Raw genomic sequence first — 13,651 nt, 5'->3', positions numbered from 1 at the left:
GGCTGGCAGTTCAAACCCACCAGCCACTCCTCGGAAGGAAGGTTGGGCAATCTACTTCCGTAGTGATACTGCCTCGGAAACCCAAGGAGGAGTTGCTATGAGTTGAGTCCGACTTGACAGCACATAACAACAACAACACAACATGTATATATAATCTTTATGAGACAAAAAAAAAACAAAAAAACTCACTGCTATCAAGTCGATTCCAACTCATAGCAACCCCCTTTGTGTTTCCAAGGTGGTAAATCTTTATGGAACTAGATTGCCCAGTCTTCGTTTTATGGAGTGGCTGGTGGGTTTGAACCACCAACCTTTTGTTTAGCAGTCAAATGCCTTAGGCACTATGCCACCAGAGCTCCCTAGTAACTCTGAAGTGTAGATGAGAAATTTAGGGAGCAGTGAGTTCAAATGAATGGGAAGGAAACCATTAAAGTAGAAATAACGGGGAAGAATGACACTATGTGAAGAATGTCACCAACGTCACTGAACAGTCTGTGTAGAGATTGTTAAATGGGAGTGTGTTGGTGGGTGTATTTTCACAAAATGGAATTTTTAAAAAGTGTGACATTGAAAGTCCATTGTTTTTCTTGTCTGACATGACGTGTATGCATTGATAATACATAATAAATAAATGAAGTGTTGCAATACAGTGATATATTACACTGCAGTATGGGATGTGTCACACTACGGTATGGGATGTGTCACACCGCGATACGGGATGCGTCACACCGCGGTACGGAACGCATCATACCACAGTATGGGATGCATCACACCACAGTACAGGATGTGTCACATCACAGTATGGAATATGTCACACTGTGGTACAGTGATGTATCATGCTGCGGTATGAGATGTGCCACACTGTGGTATGGGATGCATCACACCACGGTACCGTAATGCGTCACGCTATGGGATGGGATGCGCCACACCATGGTACGAGATGTGTCACACCATGGTACGGGATGTGTCACACCACAGTATGGAGATGTGTCGCATCATGGTGCAGTGATGCATCACGCTGGAAACACTGCTGAATTAGAACTGCCGCACTGAGATATGCCCCCAGTCTACACCATGCTTAATAAAGTGCAGCCAAATCCCTTCCTTTAAGAAACTTGTAATCCATTTTGGGGTTAGTGTGTAGGGTGGACAAAGACAGATGGAAAAGTTAGAGCTTGTGACATTAGGACATGTATAGAGTGACCTGACACTCTCCTTTGCCCAGATAGCTCATTTTATGCTTTTGGCATAGCATTAATAATTAATTATTAATAATGCCCTCTTTTGCTCTCAAAAAGGAGCTCTGGTGGCACAGTGCCTAAGGCATTTGACTGCTAACCGGAAGGTTGGCAGTTCAAACCCACCAGCCACTCCACGGAAAGAAAATGAGACAATTTGCTTCTGTAAAGATTTACCACCTTGGAAGCCCAATGGGGGTCGCTATGAGTCAGAATCAACTCGATGGCAGTAGGTTTGATTTTGGTTGCTCTCAGAAATGTGTCAATTTAGTTTCTGGTTCCAGGATAAGATGGAGTCAAAGCACTTCTCCCTGTTTCTCCCATTAATATCCTGGACATTATATAGCAAACAAATATAAGAAGATTCTGAAAGGTGGAGAGAAGGCAGACCGGCTAGGGGGTCTCAAGACCTGGGGAGAAACATGGCAGTGAGTTCCCTGATTCTCTTTTTGCCTCATGTTCTGGATCGGGTGCTGGGAGAGTTAGCAACCCAGAAATACCAAAAGACGCAGACAAAAAGAGCCCTCAAAGAAGCCTTCTTTTAGTCATAGGACCATGCAGCCTAGTAATACAGAAAACGTTTAGATACCTGCCCTGCGCCAGCCAAGCACCACAGAAAAGCTGTGGCCTCACTCATCCTCCCCTCCAACCCCACTCCACTCCCAGTATCAGAAAAGGTTGGATAGGGATGCAGGACTTTCATTCCTGTGTGATGGTAAGAAGCCCCTGCCCCTCACGTTATCTGTGGAGCCTGGACTACCACCTGACCATAACGAGGCTCATGCTCTGGGGTTGTGTCAGAAGAGGCCTAGTGGAAGCAAGGGTTACTGCCCTCCCACTCTGGGAAGCAGTAATGGAGCACCCTTTCCCCTCCCAGTCAGAGGATATCAGCAAAGGCTTAATGGGGAGCCCTGCCCAGCAATTACAAGGCACTCCCATACCAGAGTATCAACAGAGGGCAAATGGGAAATCTGGATGTGATAATTAAGGTTGTGTGTTTCATTGGCTGGGCCATGGTTCTCAGTGGTTTAGCAGTTAGGAGGCAATCGTTGCCCATGCTGAGATTTGATATAATGTAATCACATCCGTGATGAGATCTGCTATGAGCAGAGCAGTCAGTTGAAAGGGAGTTTCCTCGAGGGTGCGACCTGCTTCCAGTATATATGAACGTCCTGCTTCCAGTGTATATGAACATCCCGGCAAAGCTCTCTGGCTTTTTACTTGTTCTGGATCCTGCTGATCCTGGGATTGTTGTCTTCGCAGCCTGTGAGCAAAGAGCCTGCCATCTTACCAGCCGATCTTGGATTCCTTAGCTCCGAAGCCAGCAGCCTGCTATATTACCTGCTGATCTTGGGTTCATCAGCCCCTGCAGCTCCGTGAGTAAGGAGGCACCTCCAGCTTGAAGCCTGACCTACCACTTGGGACTTTCCAGCCTCTACAACAGTGTGAGCCATTTCCTTGAGATAGATTTCTCTCTGTCTCTCTCTCTAAGCTTCACTGTTTTTGCTTCTCTAGAAAACCCAGCATAAGACACTAAACTTTCACTCTCATCTGACAGCAGTGAGGTGACTCCCTCCTTTCCCTACCAACATGGCAGCAGAGGAAGGCTGCCGAAACAGAAGATTTAAATAACATGCGTAATCTTATAACATGATGACCAAAATTCAGGATACAATAAAAAATCACTTGTCATACTAAAAACCAGGAAAATCTCAACTTGAATGAGAAAAGGCAATCAAAAGAAACCAATGTTGAGATGACCTAAATGTTGTAATTATACCACATAAAAAGAACCAAATGGGAATTTTTAAAAAGTAATATCTTATATTTTTGGTAAAAGTGTGCACAGCATAACAGGTTCTCTTTCAACAATTTCTGCACATATTATTCAGTGACATTGGTTACTTTTTTTTTTTTTTTTTTCTATTACTGCAAAGTTTTGTTTGTGTTTACAAAAGTGGAATAAATACAACAACAGCAACAACAAAATCTACCAGGGCTGACATGGTCAGCGCCCTATCCGTATTTCCTGGGATCTCAGTATCATTTTTCAAAAAATTATATCTTCTTGTTGTTGAGAATATACACAGCAAAACATTCATCAGTTCAGCACTTTCTCCAGGTACAGTTCAGTGACATTGATTACATTCTTCAAGTTGCACAATCATTTTCACCTCCTTTTCTCAGTTTTTCCTCCCTCATTAACATAAACCCACTGCCCTTCAGGTTCTCATCTAGTCTTTTGAGTTGCTGCTGTCATTTTGATTCCATAGATAGTTCTTAAAAAGGCATAATGGTCAAAGCAGATTTTTTTTTTTTTTACTGTTGTTGTTGTTATGCGCCATCAAGTCGGACCCAACTCTTAGCAACCCCTCCTTGGGTTTCCGAGGTGGTATCACTGCGGAAGTAGATTGGCCAACTTTCCTTCCAAGGAGAGGCTGGTGGATTGAACCGCCAGCCTTCTCGTTAGCAGTCAAGTGCCTTAGGCACTATGCTACCAACAAGAAGGTGCAATTTTTTGAAAAATGATACTGAGATCCCAGGAAATACGGATAGGGCACTGACCATGTCAGTCCTAGTAGATTTTGTTGTTGCTGTTGTTATAGTTTTTTTTACTAGTTCAGGTAAACTATTGTTTGGTTTTAAGAAAATACCAAGGGATATTTTTGGTTTAAAGATTATTCAGGGCAGTAGTTTCAGGGGTTCATCCAGCCTCCATGGCTCCAGCAAGTCTAGAGTCCATGAGAGTTTGAAAATCTGTTCTACATTTTCCCCTTTTTCATCAGGATTCTTCTATGGAATCTTTGATCAAAATGTTCATTAATGGTGGCTGGGCACCATCCAGTTCTTCTGGTCTCATGACAGAGGAGGCTGTGTTCAGGGAAGCAGTTTTCTACACATTCCGTATCCTCCTCCTGTTCCTTCCTCCCTCTTCCTCTGTTGCTCCAGGTGAACTGAGACTGATTATTGTGCATTGGATTGCTGTTTTCAAGCTTTTATGACCCCAGGCACTACACAGTGAACTAGGAGATGGAACAGAAGCACTAAGCACATTATTGGGCCAATTAAATGAGAGGTCCCATGAAATCACAACCCTAAACCTTCAAACCAAGGAGCCAAATCCCATGAGGGGCTTAGGTGTACATAAGCAATCTCTGCAAACTCTTTTTTTGGTGGTAGTTGTTATAAATATATCTATAATACAACTTTTGCCAATTCAGCTGTTCACAGGTGCACAGCTTATTGACAGCAATTACAATAATTGGCTGTGCAACCCTACCCTTAATTTTTCCATCACCATTAAGCCCCTTCCACTCTGGGAACCACTAGTAAACTTTGGTCTCTATCTATTTGCCTTTTCTTGCCTTTGTAATTGACTTATTTCATTCAGCATAATGTCTCCAGCTTCATCCAAATTGTAACATGTATCCAACTTCATTTCTCCTACTGGCTGTGTGGTATTCCATTGCATGTATGTACCACATTTTGTTTATCTGTTCATCTGTTGATGGGCATTTAGGTTGTTTCCACCTCTGGCTATTGTGAATAGTGTTGCAGTTAACATTGGCATACAAGTCTCTGTTTGAGTCTCTGCTTTCAGGTCTTTTGGATATACCTAAGAGTAGAATTGCTGGATCATATGGTAGTTCTATTTTAGGTTTTTGAGGAAACTTTACTACAAAGGACTATACCACTGCCAAAAGGGCAAGGAGGCATCTCCTGACCTCCTCTAACCCCACAAGTTGTTGTTGTTTTTGTTATGTGCCATCGAATCGGGCCCGACTCATACTGACCCCTCCTTGAAACCCAAGGCAGTATCACTACAGAAGTAGATTGCCTAACCTTCCTTCCGAGGAGTGGCTGGTAGGTTTGAACCGCCAGCCTTCTGGTTAGCAATTAAGTGCCTTAGGCACTATGTGACAGAATCACCATCAATAGCCCAAGGCCTATTACTGCAAGGCCAGACATGCTGCCTCCCTCCAGCCCTTTCACCAACCATTCCTCCCAAAACACCCACCGCCTCTCTCCTGGTTTGATAATTTATCATTTTCATTGTCTAAATCCTTCATGTCCCTGGTTAGGTTTATTCCAAGGTATTTTATCATACCTGTTGTAAATGGAATTATTTCCTTAATTTCCCTTTTGTATTTCTCATTGCTGGTGTATAGAAACCTATCTGATTTTTGTTTGTTGCCCTTGTACTTTGAAACTTGGTTAAATTCCTGTTTTAGCTCTAGAAGTTTCCTTGAGGACTCTGGGATTTTTTATACATAAGATCATATCATGCATGAATAGAGATAATTTTACTTCTTCTTTTCCAATCTGGATACCTTTTATTTCTTTTTCTTCTCTTATTGCTATGGTTAGGACTTCTAATACAATATTGAATAGATACGGTGAGTGTAGGCACCCTTGTCTTATTCTTGATTTCAAGAGTGAAGCTCTCAGTCTTCCTCTGTTAAGTATAATGTTGACTGTTGGCTTTTCATATAAGTCCTGAATCATTTTGAGGAATGTCCCTTCTTTAGAGTTTTCGTCAAGAAAGGGTGTTGAATTTGATCAAATGCTTTTTCTGCATCCATAGAAATGATCAAGTGTTTCTTTTCTTTGTTCTATTGATGTGTTATATTGCATTGCTTGATTTTCTAATGTTGAGCCATCCCTGTTTTCTTAGTATAAATCCCACTTGGTCATCATCTTGGACTTTTTTAATAAGCTGTTTGATTCTGTTGGCTAGTATTTTGTTGAGGATTTTTGCTTCAATATTCATAAGAGATATTGGCCTGTAATTTTCTTTTCTTGTGATGTCTTTGTCTGGTTTGAGTATCAGGATTATGTTTGCTCTATAGAATAAATTAGGGAGTAACCCTTCCTTCTCTATCTTTTGGAAGAGTTTAAACAGTATTGGTGTCAATTCTTCTCTAAATGTTTGGTAGAATTCCCCAAGGAAGTCCAGGTCAGGAGGTTTTTGATTACTGAATTGATCTCTTCACTTGTTATGGGTCTGTTAAGACTTCCTATTTCCTCTTGAGTCACCAAATGGGAATTTTATAACTAAAAAATACAATATCGAAAAACAAAAACTCAGTGGATGAGTTCCACAGCAGAATGGAGAGGACATAGGAATGAATCTGTGAACTTGTAAATATAACAGTAGAAATTACCCAATCTGAACAATAAACCAAAAAAAAACCAAACTCACTGCCATCGAGTCAGATCCGACTCATAGCGACCCCTCCTTGGGTTTCCAAGGTGGTATCACTACGGAAGTAGATTGCCCAACCTTCCTTCAGAAGAGTGGATGGTGGTGATTAGTGATTAGCAGTCAGATGCCTTAGGCACTATGCCACCAGAGCTCTCATCTGAACAATAGAGAGAAAATAAACCTAAATAAATATATAGAGTCTCAGGGATTTATGGGACTAATAAAAAATAAAAAAATAAGTCTAACATTTATGTCACCAGAGTCCCAGAAGGGGAAGAGAAAGAGAATAAGGCTGAAAAAGTACCTGAAAAAAAGAAATAGCTGAAATTTCCCAAACTTAGCAAAAAAAACATAAACCTACAGTTTAAGAAGCTGAGCAAACCCCAAAAAGAATAAGCGCAATGAAACCCTTACCAAAGATGTCCAGCTGGATAATGCATTTGATGGATCTTCTAGCTACAGAGTCGCTGTTCTGGTCCCTGCTTTCTGGCGGGCTGCCTCAGGGAGTGCAGTTTCGCCTGAGCATCCCACTCTCTGGAGGACTGAGCACTTGGGCAGGGGTAGAGTTTGTTTCCTTGAGGGTTTTCCCTCATCTTGAACCCTCCATGCCTTTGCAGAGCTTTGTAAACCTGAGCACACTCTGTTCCCATTACAGCTGGGAAATGGAAGCCAAGGCTTTTTTCTTGCTACTAAGGTTGGGCAGTCTACTTCCAGTAGCGGTACTGCCTCAGAAACCCAAGGAGGGGTTGCTGTGAGTCAGGTCCGACTCAATGGCGCATAACAACAACATGAGTTGACAGTGACTGCCTGCCACTAGGTGATTTGCATGCTGAAGGAGCAGACTAAATTGCTTGTTTTCTCATTCTTTCCTTCCTTCCTCTGGCTGCTTGTCAGTGCTGAGGTTGGTTTGCTCAATCTTTTTTACTGACTAAAATTTGCATACAGCAAAGGCAGCTGCAAATACCTCCTGGACATTGACCTTATGCTCCAATGTTGTAAGCAGTTGATGGAGGAAGGACCCTTCCATTCTAGCTTCATTGGCTTCATCTCTCTCCCCTTTCAGAAACTGGTTAGGCTTCTGTCAGTTCCCCTGTCTCTGAGTGGCCGATGACTTATCTCCCCTGCTCTCTAGGTGTGCTGGCTGCCTCCTGACTCAGAAATCTCCCTAAACTCCACTCCAAGGGGGGGGGGGGGGGGAGGTGTTGAGCCAGCTGTTGCAATTCAGAAAGAATACCATAGTTGCCAAGCTTTACATGTATATTGTTTGCTTTGTTCTGAACAGATTGTATAAAAATGAAAACTCTTATGTGGAGACCTAACTTGTAATACAACAGCAAATCAGATCTGCTTCATTTAGGATCAGGAGTGGGGTGGACAGCCTTAACAATCTTTAAGCACATCCCTTTTTCTGTGCCTAATTTCATAAATGAGGAGATCAGAGCCTACTGGTGGTAAGAGTTTTTTGGCTTAAGGTCCTAGTCGCCTGGTGGCAGGACTGTGACAAGAGCCTGCTGTGGTCAAGAAGTTACTCTGGTTTTGCATATCCTTTTTGTTTGCCCCTGTTGCTGGTAAATATTGAATTTGATTCAATCAAATATTGAATATTTGATATTGAAGATATGCCGGATTCAGAAGAGGACGTGAAACAAGGGACATCATAGCTGTTGTCAGATGGATCTTGGCTCAAGGCAAAGAATACCAGAAAGATGTTTACTTGTGTTTTATTGACTATGCAAAGGCATTTGATTGTGTGGATCATGACAAATTATGGATAACATTGAGAAGAATGGGAATTCCCGAGCACTTGATTGTACTCATGAGGAATCTGTACCTTGACCAGGAGGCTGCCGTTCGAACAGAACAAGGGGACACTACATGGTTTAAAATCAAGAAGGGAGTGCGTCAGGGTTGTATCCTTTCTCCACACTTATTCAATTTATATGCTGAGCAAATAATCCAAGAAGCTGGACTATATGAAGAAAAATGTGGTATCAGGATTGGAGGAAGAATCATTAACAACCTGAGATACGCAGACAATACAACTTTGCTTGCTGAAAGTGAGGATGACTTAAGGCACCTACTGATGAAGGCTGAAGAATACAGTCTGCAGTATGGATTATGTCTCAATATAAAGAAAACAAAAATCCTCACTACTGGACCAATGAGCAGCATCACAATAAATGGAGAGAAGATTGAGGTTGTCAAAGAATTCACGTTGCTTAGTTCTACAATCGATGCCAACGGAAGCAGCAGTCAGGACATTAGATGACGTATAGCATTGGGAAAGTCAACTGTGAAGGAACTGTTTCAAGTGCTGAGGAGCAAGGATATCTCCTTGAGGACTAAGGTGCGCCTGACACAAGCCATGATATTTCCAATCGCCTGGTATGCATGTGAGAGCTGGACAATGAATAAGGAAGACCGAAGAAGAGTTGATGCTTTTGAGTTGTGGTGCTGGTGAAGAATGCTGAAAGTACCATGGACTGCTAAAAGAACTAACAGATCTGTCCTGGAGGAAGTGCAGCCAGAATGCTCCTTGGAAGCAAGAATGGCCAGACTTCGTCTCACCTATTTTGGTCATGTTGTAAGAAGGGACCACTCCCTGGAGAAGGATGTCATGCTTGGTAGGGTGGAGGGTCGACGAAAGAGGGGGAGGCCTTCAACGAGATGGATTGACACAGTGGCTGTGATGATGGGCTCAAGTATAGCAGGGATTGTGGGACTGGCGCAGGATTGAGCAGTGTTTCGTTCTGCTGCACATGGGGTCGCTATGAGTCAGAAATGACTCGACGGCACTTAACAAGAACAACAACATATGATTTGAATATATCAAATTCAATATTTACCAGCAACAGAGGAAAACAAAAAGGATATGCAAAACCAGAGTAACTTCTTGACCACAGCAGGCTCTTGTCACAGTCCTGCCACCAGGCAACTTGGACCTTGAGCCAAAAAACTCTTACCACCAGTAGGCTCTGATCTCCTCATCTATAAAATTAGGCACAGAAAAAGGGGTGTGCTTAAAGATCGTTAAGGCTGTCCACCCCACTCCTGATCCTAAATGAAGCAGATCTGATTTGCTCTTGTATTACAAGTTAGGTCACATAAGAGTATCACATATTCCTCCTCGCCACTAAAAGTGGAAAGAATGACCAAGAGTAAAGACCCTTTCACAACAGGAAGATTGCTTGAGGCTCCCAAAATGTCTTTGGAATACCTTGCCGTGACCTCAGATAGAATGACTCCTGGTCGACCTTGCCACCACCTGAAATGGAGGAGAGGGAGCTTCCAGCCATCAGGAAGAATCCCCAGTGCTTCAAACAGCAGAGGAGAGTGATTTTATATTGTGGAATTGGGTTCCAAACTGTGCCTGGGTGCCTCAGGGCACTACCAAAAAAAAAAACCCACCATGCCCACTGCCATCAAGTCGATACCAACTCATAGTGACCACCATTCAGTGTCCAAGGCTATAAATCTTTACAGAAGATTGCCTCATCTTCCTCTCACAGAGCAGCTGATGGGTTTGAACCACCAACCTTATAGTTAGCAGCCAAATGCCTACCCACTACCTCACCAGAGCTCCTTACAGCAAACTTATTCAAAGGCAGGGAAAGTTGAAAATCAGCAAGTGTTGAATTTCTAGCTTGAAGTGCTTTACAATGTCAACACTGGAACCTGCTATGTTCCTTTTGATGCCTTTGTGTCTTTGAAAAGCTGGGTTTCCAGTGGGCATTTGGACCTAACTACTTCATTAATAAACTTATATTTCAGCCCAAGTATACTATGGAAAGATTGCTGAGATACCAGCGACTCCATGAACTGAGAAAGCTTTGGAACTTCTGTCCCAAAGGATTGCCAGATAGGCATACTACGAGCATGACATTTCTTTTCAATATTCATATTTTCTTTTATCAGTCATGGAAATTTTACTTTCTGTGTATCATCATATATTTATTCCATGCCCAATTACTCAGCACTTGAGTACAGGCCAAGTGTAGTGCATGAAAGTGACAGTTGAGCTGAGGTCAGAAGAATGAGTAGGAAGTAACCAGCACCGGGCATTCCAGGCACGGGCAAAGGTTCTAAGGCAGGGGTATAGAGATGCAGTGATACAAGCTAGAGGATAGATGAGGATGAGGCTGGAGAGATGAGCGGGTGTTTGCTTCAGTTCGAAAGTAATGGCTTCAATGACTGAACAGTCTGTTCATGTCTTCAGCCCTCAAGCACGTTCCTGCTCATCCTCATGTTAACAGGTTTAACTTTCTTCTCTCCACTCCTCCAGCCCATCCTTCCCCACCATGTGCCAGACCTAGAGGCACATGAGAGCAGTGAAATGATTTCCTTTATGTGGTCTCTTGCTTCGGTTCTTTGGAGGAACAATTTGAGACACTTTTCCCCTAACCCCCAAGGAGTAACTTTTGCCCTTCTTCGTTGGAGGAGCCATTTGGAGGCTCCCAAGTTGTTTTCTAACACAGACAGTTTGTCACTTTTGTCCAGGTTGATTGACATTTCCTGAGTAATTTGTAAACAACTTGAGTGTGTGACGCTTTTTGTCTGGCCTTAGGCTGCCCTCTCTCCTGTGACTGATCTACTTTAAGCACTTTGCAGGGATTGTTCAGTATACTATGCAAATTGAGTGAGTTGCAGTCCACCCAGCGGAGAGGATCCGTCAGTTCATGGTCCTGCCGGGAGGACCATGCCTTCTAGTTGACAAGTAGTTTGCTTATGTAAGCTGCCAGCCCCACAGAGGTTTTTAGAGGCAAGGAGAGTAGAAGGGCGGGGGCCTCTTCTAAAAGAACTGTAACAATACAGGTCAAGGGCTGTTAACACTGAAGATGGTGAGAGGCCCTGAAGGGGCCCTCTGGCACAGTCAGTGGTGATGGCAGAAAGCTGCTGGTAGGAAAGCAGCTGAGATAGTTGAGCAAGCTGCTACGCTGGCTGCGAGCTGGGCCAGTTAAGAGTCGAAAGGCTGACAGTGGGGAGGCCGAAGGCGGAGAGGTCTCCACTGCTGAGAGAGGGCTGGCATGGCCAAGAGAGGGGCCTACCTGCTTGCATGGCTGAAAGGAGCTGAGAGAGTTGTCCTGCACGAAGAAAGGAGGCATGTGCTCTCAACTTTGTCCGGAGCCTTCTAGACCTTGCCTACCTGCTTCCTGATCCTGATCCCAGGTTGCATCCTGTCTCTTCCAAGTTGATCCTCATACTGAGTTGTAGCCTGTTACTTCCTAAATAAACCTAAATAAACTGTAGGTGTAGTTCATGAGTTCCGTGAGATGCAGCAAATTGCCAAACCCAAATGGGACAGGGAAGAGTGCTGAGGGAAGAGGGAGTGGCTGATGTCAGAGACAGACTGGCGCTGCAGCTTGGAGAAATTGAACGTGGGGGTATATTTTACCTCTGCCTTATATATTAAATTATTCCATGAATGAGATACTCTTCTTTCCCTCAAAGAGCTCACAGTAGAGCTGGGGAAAGACACACATGCCCAGCTAACTTCTTTAGATGAGTGGTGAACACGGCCCTGCCATGGGAAGCTGGGCCTCAAGGAGACCTCAGGTCCCTTTCTGGTTTCACTGCTCATTGATGATTACATTGGGTGAGCTGCTCACTCCCTTGGGACCCCAGATTCTCCATCTGTAGGTCCAGGGCTTAGATAAAATGATCTCCAAGGTCTTTCCACTGCAGTTTTGCTGACTCTCTCAGAAGTTGTTTTACGTTTCAGAATCAGAGCTACTAGAACATTCTCAGTTCTATTGGGATCCCAAGTCTGATTGATGGGCAAGTGTCTAATGTACTGGGAGCGGCCTGGGGCCTGAGCTGCACCCCATCCCTGCTGCAAGGAGTCAGTCATATTCTCCTTGGGGAGCTCCTGCTGATTTTGTCAGCATTGTTGGTTAGTTTCCTCAGTGGGAAGGTAAGGTTTTGTGGGGTCTTGACTTTTATCTCAAGGTGAGAAGCCTCAGATGCTTGAAAAAAGCAGGATGCCCAGGTGTTGAAGACAAAGAGCAAGAGTGAAGGAGTGGGTGCGAAGCTGTCCTCACAAGCTGTGCTGCAATGGTGTATTGTGCTTTTCAGATAAAACTGTTCTGTAATCTGTATGCCATGTGTTGCCAACCCTGGCACACTAGAATTGGAGGGCCTCTGGCCTTTTGTTCATGTGTTAATTTATTCAACAAATTGATATTAAATGCTCATTATATGCCAGGCTATGTTGAAGATACAGCTTTGAACAAAGCCTCATGGGGCTGACCCTCTCTTTAAGAAGATAGCCAGTGGGGATAAGATTTGTACTGTCATATCATATATAATGCTCTGAAGGAGTAAAACCAAACTGAAGAAAACAAACTCACTGCCACCGAGTCAAGTCCAACTCAGCAACCCCCCATTAGATTTCCAAGGTGGTAAATCTTTATGGAAGTAGATTGCCCCATTTCCCTTCCATGGAGCAGCTGGTGGATTTGAACTGCCAACCTTCTGGTTAGCAGTCTACCTTAGGCACTATGCCGCCAGAGCCCCTTGTGAAGGTGTAAGGGGATGGGAAGTGACCAGTTGTACTGTTTTAGATATGTTGTTGTTGTTGTTAAGTGCCGTTGAGTTGTTTCCGACTCATAGCGACCCCATGCACAGCAGAACGAAACACTGCCCGATCCCACGCCAGCCCCACAATCCCTGCTATACTTGAGCCCATCATCGCAGCCACCGTGTCAATCCATCTCGTTAAAGGCCTCCCCCTCTTTCGTCGACCCTCCACCCTACCAAGCATGACATCCTTCTCCAGGGAATGGTCCCTTCTTACAGCATGACCAAAATAGATGAGACGAAGTCTGGCCATTCTTGCTCAGGAAATGTCTCTCAGAGGTGGTGAGACTTGAGCAGAGACCTGAATGAAATGAGGAAACAAACACTGCAGATAACTAGAGGAAGGGGTCCACGCAGAGGCATCAGCAAGTACAAAGACCCTGAGGCAGGAGAGGACCTGGCAGTCCTGAGGAATAGCAGGGAGGCAGTGTGACTGGTGAAGTGTGAGGAAGGGGGCGTGGTAAGAAGTGTAGTTGGAGAAGCATCCAGGGGCCAGATCAGATAGGGCTTTATGGGCCATGTGAAGACTATACATTTTGTGCTAGGTGTGCTCCGAAGCCATTAGGGAGTTTTGACTAGGGGAGTGACATAAGTTGAGGAGCTCCCTGGCTGCTGTGTGGAGACTGGTCCA

Source organism: Orycteropus afer, unplaced genomic scaffold, assembly GCF_000298275.1.
Source record: "Orycteropus afer afer isolate SDZICR_OR568_19922 unplaced genomic scaffold, OryAfe1.0 scaffold00006, whole genome shotgun sequence".
NCBI lineage: Eukaryota > Metazoa > Chordata > Mammalia > Tubulidentata > Orycteropodidae > Orycteropus > Orycteropus afer.
Note: the sequence above shows the minus strand (reverse complement) of the source record.